The following is an 18906-nucleotide window of genomic DNA, read 5'->3' on the forward strand; positions in this document are numbered from 1 at the left end:
TCTGGAAAGCCACAGAAATTCCTGGTTTTCCAGTGAGACAGAGCAAAAAAGAAGGAAAAAAAGAAGGAAAAAAAGAAGGAAAAAAGAAGGAAAAAATGAAGGAAAAAAAAGAAGGAATGAAGCCCTCCAAATGATCAGCATTAGAAACTTCAAGTTGATTTTTTTTTTCTTTTTCCTAGACCTTTTTTCCACTAAGCAGAGGCTCTGAATTTCCAAGAGAAGCTTGCAGAGGGAATTTTTTTTCTCCCAGATTTTGCCTTGCCCAGGAGAACTGCTGCCTCCCACTTTTTCCAGAGGCATCTCCTCCCAGGCCTCTCCCAGGCCTTGGGAGGTGTCCATGCCCAGGGCAGGGGGTGGAATTCCATTTAAATCCCTCCCAACCCAACCAGTCCGTGATCCTGAAGGGATTTTGGTGCTGTTTGTTGGAAAACAGCTTTTCCAGTTGCATTTTTCACTGGATGAAACCTAAGGGCTGGAATTCCAGGCCTGGAGTGCAGGGCTCAGGGTCTGAGGGGCGAAATGGGAGCAGGGTTGGCTGAAATGCCATCTCTGAGGAAAAGCAGATGAAAATATTTGCCTTTATCCCGAATTCTCTGGCTGTTTTTACCTTGAAAGTGTCTCCAGAGCCAGCTCTGAATGGATATAAGGAATGAGGGAGCCTTTGGAATAAATTCAGCCCTTCAGTGTACCACACACGTGTGCTGGGAATTTTAACAGCCTGTGCAAGAGCAGATCCTTCCCCTCTCCCAAGCTCCTTGTGGCACCTTGGCAGCACCAGGAAAAGCAGGGATTTCTTTTTCCAAGCGTTTTGCAGAGGTCCTTCTGATTTCTCTGTGATTTCTGGACAGCTCTGGGTGTTTCCCCCGTGGATTTGAAGCATCACAGGGAAGTCAGCAATGCCTGTGGGATAAATAAATGAAGGGCAGGTTGGGCAGGTCCCTGCTGGGAGAGGTGGGAGAGACAGAGCGGTGCTTTGGGATTTGGGATGGGCTGAGTGTGTACAGAGATAAATCAGAGCCAGTTCCCCCACTCCTTCTGTGATCTGGTTTTAGGAGCTGCTGAGATGAGGCTTTTCCTCAGTCCCTGATCCAGCAGAAACGCTGATTCCGTGCAGTGGCTGCTCCCCAATCCATCATTTGGGATTTTCCAGCAGCTCTTTCCCATTTTCACATTTCTGCTGTGGGGGCAGACTGGCAAAGCGAGGCTTTCACCCTAAAACAGAGCATGGGGTGGGTGAGCAGAGCTCATCCTGACCCGCCGGCAGGCAGGAATTGCTCCAGGAACGGGGCAGCGCTGGGATGCAGGGATGCGGCAGGAGCAGGAGCCAGGTGCCAGCGGCTCCCGGGGCACCTCTTGGCTCACTCCTCCTCACTCCTGGGGCGTTAATCCCCACCAGATTCCCCGGGATTGTTTGATCCGGGGGTTATTGCCATGACAACCCCTCCATCGGAGCTGGAGTGGCTTTGGGGACAAAACCCGGGGGAGCGCCTGGCACGGCTCGGCTCCCTCCCTGCGTCCCTTTTCCAGCAGAAAGGTTGGAAAGCAGCACGTTTCCCCGAGCCAGATGGTCGCTTTCTTCCATGCCTTGTTTAAAAAGGCTCTGTTTAACATTCCCGGCAGATGAGGCCGGCGTTTCCCCGTGAGTCAGCTCCCAAAGATTAAACAGGGATGGGTGGGACCGGGAGCAGATGCGGGAGAGGTCCCCAGGCAGGGATGGATCCTGCAAAAAGCAGGATCGGGGTGGCTGCTTGTCCTGGATGCAGCAGGAGCTCCGGGGGGAGCCTCTCTGGGAGGCTGGAGGTGGAGGGAATTCATTGGAATAGGAGGATGCACTGAAATAGGAGAGGGATTTGAAACAGGAGGATGCATTAGATTGGAAAAATGGAAATAGCTGGATGTGTTCTTAAGGGAAAATGTATTAACATGGAAAAGTACATGGATGTGTTGGATAGGAAACAAAAGGATGGCTCTGCTCTGCACCTGCAGGGGTTTGGGTCCTGCTGGTTTATGGAAGGTGTCCCTGCCCATTAATGGGATGGGTTTGAAACCCCTTCCATCCCAAACGATTCTGGGATGCAGGAAGAGCACCAAACTTTTTTCCCTGTGATGCAGAAGACAAGGAGGATTTATAAAGGTGTTTGGGCTCCAGAGGTGTGAAACTCTGGCTGCTTTTCCAGAGCTGGATCTGCTCCCAGCCTGAGCTGGATCCCAGGGATCAAAGGGCAGGAATAAACCCAAGCACAGCCAGGATTTGTGTTTGATGGGAAAACAAACACATCTCGCTGGGTTCATAATCCTAAAATCTCCAGAGAAATGGATCTGCAGGAATTCACTGCCCAGGTCACCTAAAACAAGGACATGGTGGCCAAGCCAGCACATCCCCAGGCTGGAATTTTCCTTGGGAAAACAGCTCCAAGCCAGGCTCAGCCTCTGGACCAGCACCCCTCCACTCCCCATTCCCTTAGGAATTTTCCCAATCCATCAGGGGAATCTCTGAGGATTTTGAGTTTATTTTGGAGTTGTGCATCCTCATGAATTAAGCATGGGCCTGGAACTGTTTGGATGCTGCTAAGTCAGTTGTTAAATGAGAGCTGGAAATTAGAGCTGAGCTGTGTAATTACATTTACAGATCTGCATCTCTGCACAACTTTAATGGGCAGATGTCGGGCACGGGCATGGACAGGATGCATCTGGCATTTGGAAGCTCCAAAAGGAATTAATCCTGATTTATTTTAGCTCCAGAGCAGGGAAAAGCCACATTCCTGCTGCAAGAGGTGGTGTCCACATCTCTGGCCTAGCAGGGGTCCCTATTTACATTCCTGGGAGGGTGAGGAGTGCCACACCACCGGCTTCAATCAACCCCTTAATAAATGAGCTAATGAGCAGCTGAAATTCAGAGCTGATTGAGGCTGCCTTGCCTGCCAGGGTGGATGTGCCTTTGCACCAGACCTGCAGCCCGTTCTCCTGCTCCTTTTCCCCAGCACAGGTAGGAAGGAGCTGCTCCAGCTGGATTTCCTGGTGGGCTGCGTTTCTCAGGGATGTGTAGATCATTCTTATCTCTGTGTTTACTCACAGTTTGTACAAAAATCAACATTTCTGGGGCAGCCTGGGCACCTCCACCCCTCCCAGGCCTGGCTTTGCTGTGTGTGGCCGTGTTCCTGCAGCCACTGAGTGCATTTGGGAAAACCAGACCTTCCCCATCCAGGCTTTTCCTTAAACATCCCTTTCCCAGGCTTGTAAATCAGCAGAGGAGCTGGAGCTCTGCTTCCAGCAGTCTCCCAGAGTCATTCCAGACCTTCAGGGACAGGAGGGGATGATGCAGTGAAGGGAAAAAAAACCCTTCCAGACTTAATTTACTTCCAACTCCTCCATTAGCAATGCTGGAGGAGGCTTTTCCCTGCCTGGCACAGCCCTCAGGAGCATCCCTGGTGTGGAAAACCGGGATAAATCCAGCTCCTGGTGTGACAGGACAATGACATCAGTGCCACCAGCAGTGTGGGGCAGCCTTGCAGCCAGACACAGCTCCAGGAGGGAAGGCAGGTTTTCCCCTCTGTCCTTATCCTTTATTCCAAGATAATCCTGAGGGCCCGGATTAACGAGGCTGGGCTGTTGGGGATGAGCTGGGCCTGGCTCTGCAGCTTTAAACCAAGCCAAGAACCTGGATTTAGGGGAGATTCATGAGAAGGTTTCCTCTGGCCCTGGGAAGGGGCCCAGCAGTGATTTTGGATCTCCCTTCCCACTGGGATCCGGCTTTGATCCCTTTGCGGAGGATCAGGGAAACTCAGGATGGTTTGGGGTGGAAGGGACCTTTCAAGGTCATTTGGTGCCATGGGCAGAGACGTTTCCACCAGCCCAGGTTGCTCCAAGCCCCATCCAACCTGGAATGACAACAGGGAGCCGCATCCATCATCCTCATTCATTCCATGGAAACCCTGCTGCTGATGGATGGGCAGCAGCTGGCCTGGGAGGGGGGGAAAACAGGGAAAAAAAGAAGGTTTCCCCCAAAAAAAAAGAAAGAAAGATTTTTGCTGTCCTGCTGCTGTTGGAGTGCAAAGATTCCAAACTCCTGCTGATCCCTATGGATACGCTCTGGGCAGGGAAGACACGGATGTTGACGTGTACGAGCGGCTCAGGAAATACCCAAGTGGTTTTTAAAGGATTTCTTTGGAAATGAACTTTTCCTGGTGATTCCCACCCTGCCTGAGCTCCTGGAGAGCCTTGAAATAGGGATGGGAAGCACAAATCCTGGGAATCTCACTCCTGTTCCCATCCTGGTGAGGAAAACGCAAGTGGAAGTGTCCCAGGCCGGGTTGGATGAGGCTGGGAACAAACTGGGATGGTGGAAGGTGTCCCTGCCAGGGCAGGGCTGGGACAGGAGGATCTTCACAGTCCCAATCCAAACCTCTTCATGATTCCAGGAATCATTCCCTGTTTCTTACACAAGTGCTGCTTTGAAATCCCTCTAGGGATGGGGCTTCCACCACTGCTCTTCCTTTTCCCTGAAGAAATTCCTCCCAATATCCCACTAAACCTTCCCTGGCTTGACTCGAGGCCGTTTCCTCCTTCCTCATCTTCATTTGGCCCCTTGAATCCCCAATATTCATCCCTGTTAAACACAAATATTCTCATCCCTCTCTCAAAATTCCCAGAATCCTTGAGGCTGGAAAAACTCTTGGATCATCGAGTCCAACCATTCCCCAGCACTGCCCAGGCCACCACTGCTCCGTGTCCCCAAGTGCCACATCCACATGGATTTTAAATCCCACCAGGAATGGGGACTCCACCTCTGCCCTGGGCAGCTCTGCCTTTTCCAGGAAGAAATTCCTCCCATTATCCAACCAAAACCTCCCCTGGCACAACTCCAGGCCATTCTCTCCTTCCTTAATTTCATTTTTACAGACGCAGAGAGTGCCCGTGAATTCACCTTCGAACCATCGATATCCCCCTCTGGAAAACACCAACATTCCCATCCTTCTCTCCCCCTGCATCCCAAATCCCAGTTTGGCACTGGGAAATTGGGAAATGAGCTGATTGTGTGGAAAAGGAGAAGGTGCTGATCCTCTGGCGTCATCTTTGGGAGCTGCAGGGCTGAAGGTCGTTATCAAAGGTCGTTATCAATCGCTGATTAATTAATCAGCCAAGTCATGCACGCAGGCAAAGGTTAACTGATAATTCCCGTCCTAATAAAGCTGCTCTGATTGCACTTAACACCTGCTTTAAACCCAGCCTCATTAAGTCGGGGCTAATGAAAGGGGAACCTTCGAGCAAGGACAGAGTCAAAGACTCTTCCCTCGGTGGAGTTTTCCCAGCAGGCAAAGCCATTCCAGGAGGAAATGCCTGGGAATAATTAATAATTGCCTGGGATATTTTAACTGAATTTTCAAAGCAAACAAACAAACAAACAGATGGTGATTGCCTGGGAGGGGGCAGAGGTTGATGGGTTTGGGGGATGTGCTGTGTGGATTTTCCTGAGGGTTCCTCTGGTTTCAGCCCCAGGAATTCCAGGATGGTGCCGGGAGCTCATTCACTGTTTTCTCACAGGTATCCATCACTCCATCAAACAGAACCCAGCAGGAAAAGTAGAATAAAATAGACACTTATCATCAGTATCCTTTGGAGCTTCGATTTTCCATGGGGCTGGAAGAGACTGTGAGGGACACTTCCCTCCATCCCAGGTTGCTCCAACCTGGCCTTGGACACTCCAGGGATGTGGCAGCCACAGCTTCTCTGGGCATTCCACTCCTGTCCCTCTCCACCTTCACAGGGGAGAATTCCTTCCCAGGATCCCTAAATTTCTCTTCTTTCAGTTAAAAAAATCTCCCCACAACCCCCCTGTGATTCCCAGTGCCTCCAAATCCCGCTGGGATGGGTTCACTGGGAGCCAGCAGAGCCTGGTGAGCTGTTCTTTGCCTTTCAGTGGGGATTCTTTCTCTTCCCTCTTTATTTCACTCCTGCCTAAATGCAATATTCCCTCCCAGAGCCGGGGATTAGAGCTGGGCTGGCAGCGAGGCCCCAACACGAACCAGAGCGGGGAGTGAGCGATGCCAGAGCTCCAGCAAATCCTCCCCACTTGGGATTGGGAAAACCAGACCAGACAAAACCTCGCTGGGACTATCACAGGGAAAAATCCTGCATTTTCTCAGGGAAAGGCACCACTGTGTGACCCCTTAGGACTGGAGTTTCACTCCTTGGAGGGAAAAAAACCTCATTTTTGCCTCTTTTTTAGGAAAAAAAGTGAGAGTTTTGCATAAAAAGTGGATAAATTCCAAGATTTTGTCATTGCTGGGATAAAACCCCCCTGGCTGGGATGTTCTGGTGGGGAAAGCCCAAGGGATTTGCACATTCCCAGTCTGGTTGTCTGTGGGCAAAGGGCAAAGCTCTGCTCCTGCATGGCCAGGGAGGAGCTGCCTGACTCAGCCCTGGACTTTGCCTGTTTGCAGGGAAAAATCAGCCCCAGCCTGGCCTGAATCATCCCATTCCCACCCCGAGGACATCCCGGGATGTCCCTGCTGGAAGCACGGGAGCAAAGCCAGCCTTGAACCTGCCGGAATCTTCTGGAGACTCTGGAAATGATCCAAACCCACAGATTTTCCTCTGTGTGAGGAAAAACTCCCTCACCCTCGATGTTCAAATATTGGAAAATGGGATTAAAGCGAGGAAAATCCGTTTTCTTTTCCAGCTTGACGGTGTCACCGTGCGCTTCCTCACGCTCCTGCTGCTTGGATCCTTTGAGCCATCCTATGTCCAATCCAAAACTCCACAGAGGTGGATAACAGATTATTGGGACATAATTCCTGGTCTCCTCTGTTTTCTAGCTCCAATTTATGACTTTAAAAAATAAAATGATTTTAAATTTATTCAATTAAAAAATTTAAATTTATTTAAATTTATTTTAAAATTTTAAAATAACCCTTAAATTAAAACTCCCAACAGGTAAAGCAAAGGATTTAATCCCAAACTGGGAGCTGTGCTGGCTGGAAACACCTGGGAATTTTGGCATTCTGCTTTGGGAAAACTTAGGGATTTTTTTCCTTCCCCAGACCACCAGAATTCCCACTTAAAAGTGTTCAAGGATCTTCTGCTGCTGCGCTGAGCAAGCAGCTTTCCCAGGATAACTCAATTCTGGAGAGCTGCAGCCACCAGGAATTGGTTTAGGAATTGAATCCATAATTAATATGTTTATAATGAGCATTGAAAATAAAGCTGAACTCTGCTGTGGTCAAATTGCACCGGCTTTGCTGACCAAAAGTGTTTAAATACACCTCAAGTCAGGTTTAGCAGCAATTAAGCCAGAGAGGGAGGTGTTTAATTAGAATTTTAGGGATGAAACGGGCACAAAATCCTGCCTGGAAAAGGCTCCTGAGTCCTGTGGGATGCTCCAGCTCTTTTAAACCTCACAAAAACGGGGTGCTCAGATTTCCCTGCCAGGCTGGAGCTGCTCCTTGCAAAGCCCCAGCTGAGGCTTTGCCAAGCCGGGCTCAGCTGCTCCGGGCCCAGCCTGGGGAGCTGATCAGACACATCCCAGTGGAGCTCCCTCCTCAAACCAATCCAAACCATCCCTGGAGCAGCTGGGTGGGAATTCCAGCGGGGTGGGAGCTCCTGATGAGCAATGGATGAACCTGGATAAATTCCTCTCTTTTTAGCAGCAGCTTTTCCAGATTTAACCTCCGGCTCAGCCGCCACCAGCTGGGACTTCCACTGAAATTCAGGCCAGGGATACAATATAAAATTATATATATGATATAAAAATCCGAAGTTTTTGCCCCAAACCCATCCCTTTTCCATCGGGAGCACCACAGGGAAGCCACCATGAGGGATAAACTCCATTTTCCTCGGCAGAGAATTCTCCCTGTGTAGAACTGCGGGGCCCTGCATGGTGTTATCAGGGCACATTATCCCTGTGGGAAGGCTGGAATTATTTTTGTCAGGTTGTTCCAAGCTGTTCATTACCCGGGAGAGAATTTGGGGGAAGGTTTCTGCTGCTGCTGAGGAGAGCTCTGGATTTATGGATGTAAGAACAGCACCTAAACAAAGGGAATTGTGAGCTAACACTGCTTTGGTTAAGCAGAGTTGAATTATTTTTGTGAAATGTTTTTATTCCATTTTTGCCTTCCAGTGCAAATGTTTGTTTTCTATTTCCTGATGTTTCCCTCCATCATTTGATTCCATTCTGATATTTAAATATGTATTTGCAACTCTGCTGTGATTTCCACCTCCAGCGAGCCTTTCATTGGCCTCCTCCTCTCTCTGAGTGTTGCTAAATCACCACAAATTGGAGTCTTCAAAACACTTCAAAGGCCAGGAAAGAGATTAAATCCTTCATCCCAAAGCCTTCCCAAAGAGAAGGAACATTTCCATTCCTCAGCAGAGGTTTCCACCTGCTCTCCAGCTGCCTCCAGAGGTGTTTTGTTTTCAGGGAGGGTGGAGGATGCAGGAATATTCAGCGAGGGATTGATCCAGAGGTGAGTGAAGAGCTTTGTTTTTCCCTCCTCTCCATCCCTGTGATCCCAGCTCCTCAAGGACAAATCCTTTAACTGCGAGCAGGGAGCTGCCGTCATCTCCTCCTTCCAAACCAACTGAAAACACGCCAGGGAAAAAAAGGGAAGGACAAAAAAACCCCCCCAAAACCCAGCAGGGATTTTAAGGCTGGGATTTAAATTCGGGGTGGGGTCTCCAGGAGGTGCTGATATGGAGACATCTCCCCTTATCAGCATTCCAGGGATGGATAAATCTCCCTGAGCCAGCAGGAAAGGCATCTCACAGGAACATTTCCTTGGATTGTTTCCTTGGAACTCCCTGAGCCTTGGTGCTGCTGAGCGAGTCTCCAGCAGATCCCGGTCATTGGGCGGTTTGGAAGCTCAGCTGAGACAGAGCAAACAAGAGCGGTGGAATTCCTGGGAGCTGTCACACATTTATCTCTGTTTACTCTGGGTTTGGGAGTGCCAGACACCTTTATTCCCAAAAAAACACAAATCCAAACAGAGCTGGACACCCTGGAGAGGGCTTTGGCTCCATTGGGAGGTGACCAGGTCAAGATCCATGTGTGGAGGGTCCTCCAAAAGCACCTGGTTCCGAGAAAAACCGGGAATTCTCCTGGGGAATTCTCACTTCCACCCTGATCCTTATCTGTTTCTCCCTGCAGGAGGTGTCAGCACTGGAATTTTTATCTGGAATGTCCTGCTGGGGTGGTTATTCCAACCTGGAGCCCTGAGGATGTGCAGGAATTCCAGCAGTGAGGAGATGTTTGGTGGGAAACAGCCCCAGGGATGCCAGGGAAGAGCTGCTGGAGCTCCTGGAGCTCAGCTCCATTCCCAGGGTGTTTTCCCATTGGGAAAGGGATTTTGGGGAGCCACTCCCATCCTCCAAGGCAGAACACCTGGGGTGGTTCCATTCCTCTTGTTCATCCCCCCATTCCAATGCTCCATCCGGCAGGAATTTTAAGTTTTCCTTGAAATTTTAAAATATTTAATTCATCTGCTTAAATATTTCTCCTGTCTTTTCTCCCTCACAGACGAGCTGGGAATGTTCCCCTGGAGAAGGGAAGGATCCAGGGAGAGCTGGGAATGTTCCCCTGGAGAAGGGAAGGATCCAGGGAGAGCTCAGAGCCCCTTGCAGGGCCTGAAGGGGCTCCAGGAGAGCTGGAGAGGGACTGGGGACAAGGGATGGAGGGACAGGACACAGGGAATGGCTTTAGGGTGGAAAAGGGTGGATTTAGGTTGGATTTTGGGAAGGAATTCCTGGCTGGGAGGGTGGGGAGGGGCTGGGATGGAATTCCCAGAGCAGCTGTGGCTGTCCTTGGATCCCTGGAAGTGCCCAAGGCCAGGCTGGAACACCCTGGGATAAGTGGGAGGTGTCCCTGCCATGGCAGGGGTGGATTGGGATGAGCTTTAAGCTCCATTCCAACCCAAACTATTCCATGATTCCATGAATGTTTTGGTTCTCCTGGCTGCGAGGGCTACAGGAGGATATTGAATGCAATTGGATAAAAATCCTTTTATAGGAATAAAACCAAAATAGGAATCAGGATAAAAACACGGAAATAGTGGCTATAAATTATTTGGGATGGCTTTTGGTGCCACACCAAAACATTATTATTATTATTACTACTACTACTATTCTTACTATTATTATTACTACTATTATTACTATTATTATTACTATTATTATTACTACTATTATTGCTATTATTACTATTATTACTATTATTATTATTTTGATATGCTGATATATTAATATATTGATATATTAATATATTACTAATAATAATATTACTACTATTATTATTTCCTGGCAATCCCAGAGGTGCTTGGGGCTGCGGGTATTTCTCTTTGGGATTAAAAAGTATCGATCCCAAAAGTGCAAAGAATAATTCAGAAATTCAATCTCAAGCCAAGGAGGACGATTTGAATGTGGAATTATTTTGTTATCACCCAAATTTAATCTAAAAGCAGCAGAGCTGAGTGGGTTTGCTCTGCCTGGGGGCTCTTTTTTATCCCTCTTGGCCCAGCTTGGATGGTTTATTCCAAGAAAAAATGTGATTTTAGCCAAGTTTTGGCTCAGTTTGTGACACCCCTTTCCCTCACACTCCCGTTTCCAGCTCACCAGGAGCAGGCTGCAATTTTTCCGAGGAAGTTCAGCTCTGTTCCCACATCCTTCCCAGCTCCTCCGGCTCTAATTCATTAAGGATTGATTAGCTGTGATGTCTTTGCTTGTCCCTCGTCCCGGAAGCCGTGGCTGGACATGGAGCAACTGCCACCACGGGAGGTCCCACACGGGGTGGCCTTTCCATGAGGACCCCCCACACTTCCCCTGCAATTTGGAATATTTTGGGAGGTCCCTGAACCCCAGCCAGAGCAGCCCCGAGCTCTGTCATCCTTTAGCCATGGGATAAAATGTTGGGAAATAGGAGAAATGAAGGTTCTCTTCGGGATTTGTGGCTCAGATGAGCCTCGTTTTCCCAAAAAAAAAAAGCACAGAACTGATTTGCCAATGGGATTTTCCAGAGGTGGAAGGGATGAACATTGTGGTTCTCTCACCCATGTGGAGAGTGGGAAGTCTTGCCTGGTAAACTTAGCTTAAATCTGGGCTAAAAACCTCTCTTTTAGAGCAAAAACCAGGCCAAAAGCACTGAAGAATTGAGCCAGGATCTCAAGACTGAAGACAAAAGTCACCAGAACGTGCCCAGATCCCAAATCCAGCCTTCAGGTTTTGTTATTCCCGCTCCCAGCCCTCCTCGGGAGGGATTCCCACGTGTAGCACCCCTCCCAAATCACCCTGCAAAGGATTTCCTCGGGAATGGGCAGCCAGGAAATCAAATCCCTAAAAATCCCAGGATTTAGGGATGTCGTGGGAGGGAACTGCTGACCTTTGCTGGGACCCCGGGCTCAAACCAGGATTTAGGGAAGTTTAAAAGCAAAGCTCCGTCTCCGGGATGGATCATTTTTAATCCCTTGGGCTCGTTGGGAGACGAACGGAGGGGAGAGATTGGAAAAGAGGGATGAAAGCCCATCTTGGGGTTTATCAGCCCTTCCCAGCTGAGCCAGGCTTAGATTAAAAACCATCTGAGGGAGCAGGGACTCGCTGCAGCCGGGAGCCCCTTCCAGGCTAATTACAAAGAGCATTTCCAGCACCACGGAGCAGCTGCAAAGGGCTTTATCTCACTGAAGGGCCTGCTATTCCAGAGTGGGAATAATTATTAAGGAAGGAAACCTCAAAAAAGGAAATTGCACATCCATGGCGTTTCCCTAATCCCACGTTTCTCTAGCAGGACCCTTTCCTTGGCACCTCGGAGCTTTTCCAGCCTCACTGGGCACTGCAGCCCTTTCCAACATTGTTTTCTTTTATTTTCATACCAGGCATTCCCAATAAAAATCAGGGATTGGGGATGGAGTGCTTTTTTGGCTTGGTTTTTTTTAAGAGCAGAGCATCCCCAGCTCTCTGCATTCCCTGGATTTGGAGGTGTCCAGAGGGACACCAAAAACTGAGGGCTCTAATTCCTGATGAATTCATGGATTACCCTCTCAATCCCAGAAGATTTTACCAGCCCAAAACAATCATAAAAGAGAAAGATGTCAAAATTCAATGAAAATAAAACTGCAAGAGAAGAGCAAGCTACACTCCTTTTTTCCCTGCATATTTTGGGAATTTTTGGAGTCTGCTGACTCTAATCCCTGTTTTCCCAAGGAGCTTTAGGTTGGGATGCTCCTGGTTTATAAACTTGGATTTTGTTGAGCCCATCCTAGAGGTTAAGGGATCCTGTTAATGCCTGTTCTTGGGGCTGCAGCCCTGCCCTGCTCCTTTCAGCATTCCAGGAGGAAAAGCTGCCCCTTCCAATGTTATTTCCTTTCATATCCATACGAGGTATTCCAAATAAAAACCAGAAATTGGCAACAGAGCAGTTTTTTGCTCAGTTTTTAAGAGATCCTTCACCTTCATTTGCCCCACAGCACAAAAGGATCTGGTTTGGAGTAGCCTGGGATAGTGGGAGGTGTCCCTGCCCATGGAAGGGGTGGAATGGGATGGGTTTAAGGTCCAACCCAAAGCAGTCTGGGGTTCTGCGTCCCATGGGGATTGGGATGTGGAGGGAAGGTGGGATGGCAGAGGAGCCTTGAGGAATATGGGATTTATTGCGCTTCATCCCACAAATCCTGCCTCCAAACCTCGGCTGCGATGGGGTTTGGGACATCAGGAAAATCGTTCAGGCTCACTTGGGCTTCTCCTGCTTCATGATCCACCAGGATTTACATTCCTTTTGGGAATACTCAGCAAATCTTCTGCTTCACAGCCCCAATTTCCCACAAAATCAGGGCGCTGAGGAGCCCCCACGGAAGACAGAAAATCCTGGAAAGCCCCAGCTCAGCTGCCGTGGGATATTTCCCAGGTGGCTGCCACAAGAAGGGCTCATTTCCCTCAGCCTCAGGGAAAATCCCCGGGGTTTTGTTCCCATAACAATCCCAGCAGTGGGACGGGCCTGTGGGATCCCATCCCATCATCCAGACCCGGAATCTGCCGCTCCCATCTCCAAGAGGAAACTTGCTTGGCTCTGCACAGGAGCGGGAAGTGGCCTAAAAGTGCAATATTTGTGCAGCCTTGTTCCCATCTCCTCTGCCCAAAGCTGCCTGGGCCCGAGGGGATTTTCTTGGCGGCTCTGGCTGGCACCAGGTGGGATTTGTTGGCTTGGAGTGAAGCAATCCCGGGATATCAGAGCCTCACGGTATCTCCAGCCCTGGCTGCAAACAAAGATTTGATTGTCCGTGTTTATCTGGGATGATTTATAAAGCAGCTTTTCAGGAAGAAAAACATTTGTGGGGTTTTGGATCTGGGATCTTCCCTCTCTTTTTCTGTGAGGGGGGGAAAAATGTTGGATCCGGTTGGGGAAAGGTGGGGTCTGAGCCCTTTCCAGGGACACAGGCTGGGGAGGCTCCAGATTGGGCACCCTGCTGCAAGGGATGAGGAAATTCCAGGGGAAAATCCTTCCCTGTGAAGGTGGGGAGGAATGGGAATGGAATTCCAGTGGCTGTCCCATCCCTGGAAGTGTCCAAGGCCAGGTTGGATGGGGCTCGGAGCACCCTGGGATAGTGGAAGGTGGTGGGATGAGATAATCCTTAATGTTCTTCCCAACCCAAGCCATTTGGGATTCTGGGATTGTGTCATTCCCAATGACCTCATCCCTGGTGAAACCACCACATCCAGGTGGGCAGGAGGATGGGATTGTGCACCGGGATTGTGGATGCACTGGGCAAAATGGGAATGTTCTCCCTTTTCTCCCAGGAATGGGAAATTGGATGTCCCAGTGCCAGGCCAGGGGTGGCTTTGGGGGTCTCAGCCCTGGCAGCTGCTCCACAAAACCCTGGGGCACAGGGATTGATGTTTTTTGGGATGTCCTGTGCAGGGCCAGGAGGGGGACTGGATGATCCTTGTGGATCCCTTCCAACTCCGGGTATTCCGTGATCCCAGTGTGGATTTAGGGGTCTCTGCACACCTGGCAAACAATAGAACGTGGCCCAAAAGCTGGAAAACCTCACAGGAAAGGAAATGACAGCATTCCCACCACGGAGGGTTAAAATAACTCCTGGCAGGAAACATCCTGGACTGGCGGCACCTGGAAGAACATTGTCCTTAGGGGGAATTGTTCCCACCTGGAAGAACATTGTCCTTAGTGGGAATTCCCAGGTTGGATGAATGGAGCTGGTGCCCAGAATGGGATCACTCAGCCAGGGGGGCAAGAAATCCCTGAGGGATTGGCAGGAGCTGGAGGTAAATTATGGATGCACAGCCCATAATATTCCCTCCCAGCTGGCAGGAATCGTTGTTTATTTTCCCTGAGGGAAGGCTGGCGGGGGGGGGAAATATTTATTTATTTTTATTTATTTATTGGTGTTTTTATTACTGGCACACAAATCCTGGTCCTGGAGGGAACTGATGGCCCCACAGCTATTCCTATTCCTATTCCTATTCCTATTCCTATTCCTATTCCTATTCCTATTCCTATTCCTATTCCTATTCCTATTCCTATTCCTATTCCTATTCCTATTCCTATTCCTATTCCCATTCCCATTCCCTATCCCTATCCCCATTTCCACTCACCTTCCACTGGTTTACACCTGGAAAAGCAGAGGGAAGAGGTTAATTATGGAATTAATTAGGGAATGGGTTATTAATGGCGAGGAGCTGTTGAGGGATGGAAGCACTTCCAGCAATCTCAGGGCTTTGCATCCAGTCAGGAATTCAGGGGAGACCTGGAGATTTGCCCATGGAAAAGCGATGGCACCACCAGTGATGCTTCCAGGCAGCCCCTGCTGCTTTCCCTCCCTTCCTTGGGATGTATTCCCACCTGGAGAGGGCCTTTCCTGTCCTTCTGTGTCCGTGAGCTCGTGCAGGTGGGAATTGGTCAGCCCTGGGAATTAATCTAAAGCAGTTTTCAAATCCAGCATTGGAGTCTCTGGTAGAATTAATTAGCTGAGTTCCTTAATCCTGCTTTAAGTCCCTGATGATCCTGTGCTCCGCTGGAATTCCAGGATGTCCCTCCTGCTGCAGCACAGGTGGAATCTGAGGGGCTGTGAAGGAGCAGCTCCCTTGGGATCTGTGCTGCTGGGAGTCTCTGCCTCCCAAATTCCTACAAAACAGGTTATAAATCCCTGGGCCAGCCTTCCCTGCCCTCCTGGCTCCATTGGAATTCCAGGAATGTCCCTCTTGCTGCTCAGCCCTGACTGCAGTGCAGGTGAAATCCAGGAAGAGAGGCAGGAACCACATCCCTGGCTCTGCGCTGCTGGGAGTCTCTGCTTCCCAAATTCCTATAAAACTGGTTATAAATCCCTGGGGCAGCCTTCAGAGCCCACCTGGCTGGGTTTTCCCAAGGTTTTGGCTGATCCTAGGAAGGCAGAATGATGAGGATTCTGCTCCTCCACCAGCGTGGTCGCTTTATTTAACGTGACCTCTGACTCCATAGAACAGAAAAAATACATGGAAAACCTTGCTTTCCTGGGATTTCTGTTTTATAGCTCCTGGTTTATAGAGCTATATTTTAACTCCACTTTTCCTCTCCTTTTATTTGCCCAGCTATTGTGTTGGTTTATTGTGGGATTATTTTCCATGTGCATTCGATTCTGCCGGAGGCTTTTCCTCCTCCAGGTATTTCTGTGGCTCTGCCCTGAGGGAAAATTCCCTGCACAAACAAGGATTGGTTTATTTAACAGTATTTACCAGATTTGCTGCACTGCAAATGTGGGGCTTAAAGATCCTGGAGCTGCCCAGTGCTCCTGAGGAGGGAAAATCCTGGAATTTCTGCATGGCATTCCAAGGTGAGGTGAGCCAGGACGTGCAGGACCTGATGGGAACGGGATGCTTAAACAGGACAAGGGGGAAAATATGAGAAGAACCCAGAGAATGGGGATGGATGGGATATTGGGAAGGAATTCCTGGCTGGGTTGGAATTCCCAGAGAAGCTGTGGCTGCCCCTGGATCCCTGGGAGTGTCCCAGGCCAGGCTGGATGGGGTTTGGAGCAGCCTGGGATAGAGGAAGGTGTCCCATGGATGGGGCAGGATGGGATTTAAGGTGCAGGGAGTTACTGGGAACTTAATTCTCACAGAACCCACATCCTTATTCCAAGAACTCCTGGAAAACTGCTCAGCATCTCCCAGCCGTGTTTTACTGAGCTCTGTCCTTACTGAGCCGTGCTTAAACCCCGACCTGGCTTAACCAGGGAGGAAACCCCAACACTTGAGGTGCATCAATGATGTCATTGGCCCCAAACTGAGGCTGAGGGAGATGGAATGAGATTTTCCCCATTTTTTCTCCCCATTTTTTTCCCCTGGATTTGCAACAGCCCCGCCCCCCTGGAGTGAGTAAAACCTCACTCAAAAGCGCAGTGATCCCACTTTTATTTATTTATGGCTAAAAACCATTTCTGTGAGCTCCTTGTGTCTCCATCCCAGAGCCACAGACCCGAATTAAAGCTGAATGTCTTGCCCAGCTCCTCCTGCCTCCCTCAGCACCTGGATAAATTTCCACAGGCGGCTGAAATCCTGGGTTTTTAAAAATTTACTTCCTATTGCACTTGGAATGTAAGGGGAGGATGCTGAGCCCTGGGGAATCCAGCATGGGAATGTGCCTCTGCTCCCACCTGTACCTGCCACAGCTTTTTCCCTAAAAATGCCTTCCCACAAATGGCTCAACTGTTGAAAACCCAATGAATTCCCCAATCTTTCCCATATGCTCAGGGTTGCTGGTATCACAATCCTCATTTCATCTCAAACGTGGATTTATTAACTCTCCTGCTTAATTACTCCTTGGTGAGGGTGGTTTTCTGAGCTCTCCAGAGGCAAGCAAAGCATCAGGAATGGCCAGCAGCTCTTCCCAGCTGTGCTCCCTGCCTGCTGCCAGATGTGCAAATAAAAGAAATGCTGATGGCAAGGTGCTGTCCTAGCCCAGAGGAAATGAAATAAAATAAAATTAAATTAAAAGCACGTCCTGTTTCCCAAACCTCACCCAGGCCCTTCCATCAGCCAGCACCAAAATCAATATTGGCATTTTAAACCTGGCTTCATTTGAAGGATTCCAGGCTGGATAAAAGATGGAAAAAAACTTGTGGCACCATTTGAAGCTGATTTATTTTAATGAGATGCCTACAAGTGCTCCTTGCATCTCATGAGGATAGCCAAGTGTCAGGATAATGATGCTGCATGCACATGGAGATAATTCCTCAGATTTAACACCCTCATGGTAGTGAAAAGTCCCCGTGGAAGTGTGAGAAGAGAAGAAAACCCCCAGGAATTTGTGGAGCAGGTGAAATCCACACTGCACCAGGCCCAGCTCTCAAATCCCACTCCTGCAGCCAGGAATTGCAAGCAGGAACATAAAACCTGGAAGGGAACCACATGAAAAATGTCAGAGCTGCCTGGAAATGTCGGGAACAAAATCCAGAGGGGAGGAAAGGGACGGGAAGCTGCCCCAAGAGGGGCACAGGGATCATGGAGCACAGGGACATAGGAATCTGCCACCCAGAGAACCTCAAAACAGGACCTGGTGCAGGTTTAAGGATTCCCAACAAACCCTTCAGACTGTCCCCCTCTTAAATCCCATTTTTTCCCCACCTCATCTGCCTGGAAACCTCAGTGCTGGGGAAAAGAACCAACACTGAGAGATTTGCAGTTTAAAAAAAAGGACGAAAATAAAGAGAGGAAAAACAACCTGCCCCAATTCCATCCCGTGATTATTTCAAGCTCTCCCTACAAAAAATATCCCGCATGGATTTTTATCTTCTGGAAGCTCCTGGTGGGGAATTCCAAGTCTGGGGAAGAGGAATCCCTGTCCTTGCCAGGCTGGCAGTGGGTGCAGCACTGCTGGAGGTCGCAGTGCTTTAAACCAGGATATTCCTCCAGGAAAAAGGATGGAATTGCCCTCATCCAAAGGGAAAAGGAAGCCCGGTGGCTCCAGGCTCTCCAGCGAGACATCCCTCCGTTGCCATGGATATCTCCCAAAAAATCGTGGGCAAACAAGGCAATTAGGCCACCACAATGTCTCTAATTGCCTGGATTTTTTTTCCAGCGGGCTCTCCCCACTTTTCCAGAGGGGATTCCCCCCGGCAGCAGCCGTTTTCCAGCATCCTGCCCCTTCCCAGCTTTTTGACGGCTCCCGCCCCACGAGGAGCCCTCTGGATAAATCGCTGAGCTCCAGGTGACAGATGCTGCAATCAACCTGCTCCTAATTAGCCGAGAGCAGGACGCGCTCATTCAGAAAATGTGGATGTTCCCAGCAGGACAAACAGCGCTGCCTTTAATCCCAGGATTAAATTTCGGGCTCCCAGCCAGGCTTTAATAGCTGCAGACTGGGATGACACCGGAGCTTGGAGCGGGATCGTTCCCGGCGCACCTGAGGATGCTCAGGTGGCTCCACACGGACAAGGATGAGCCTCTGGAAGCTCCTGGAGAAAAGCAGGACAACACCAAAATCCCGATCCCGCCGTGGCCTCTGGAACCCCCAAAACCAGGGATGGAAGCAGCACATTCCCACCTTCCAGGGGTTTATTCCCAATGTTAAAACCTGGAAAAAAAAATCCCTGTTTTTAGCTCGGCGAGGGTTAACCCAGCCCGGGAAAGGGATTGGAAGTGGAGCAAGGGGAGGATGGGGAAAAAAAATTGGAATTTCCACTCTCTCCCATGGTGCTGGGGAGAAAAGGACCTCTTTTCCTAAAGCCTGGTTTTATTGGGATTTTAATGAGCGTTTCAGGCCCATTCTCTGCCTGCCTTTGAGGCTGTACAGTTGTCAGGGCATCAAATATTCCAGGCAGCTCATTTGAACGGAATTTCGGGATTTTTTTTACATATTTTTCCAAAGGAGACTTTCATGATCAGAGTTGAGCATCCCTTTCAAAGAGCTGGGACTTTGGTGACTCCTGGCTGCTTTTC

The 18906-nt window shown here is 49.4% G+C and overlaps 1 long non-coding RNA gene across 1 annotated transcript; it reads left to right on the forward strand.

Annotated features, from left to right (window-relative positions):
* The first annotated feature begins 5257 nt into the window (after nucleotides 1-5257).
* On the forward strand, nucleotides 5258-6857 carry LOC148183820 (uncharacterized). The gene is made up of 3 exons (XR_015773118.1): nucleotides 5258-5408; nucleotides 5491-5541; nucleotides 6441-6857. It is a non-coding gene; the product is annotated as an uncharacterized LOC148183820 (long non-coding RNA).
* The last annotated feature ends 12049 nt before the right edge of the window (nucleotides 6858-18906 follow it).

The sequence above is a fragment of the Pseudopodoces humilis genome, chromosome 8 (assembly GCF_049639895.1).
Source record: "Pseudopodoces humilis isolate 2021_Gansu_Grassland_sample_001 chromosome 8, ASM4963989v1, whole genome shotgun sequence".
NCBI classification, from domain to species: domain Eukaryota; kingdom Metazoa; phylum Chordata; class Aves; order Passeriformes; family Paridae; genus Pseudopodoces; species Pseudopodoces humilis.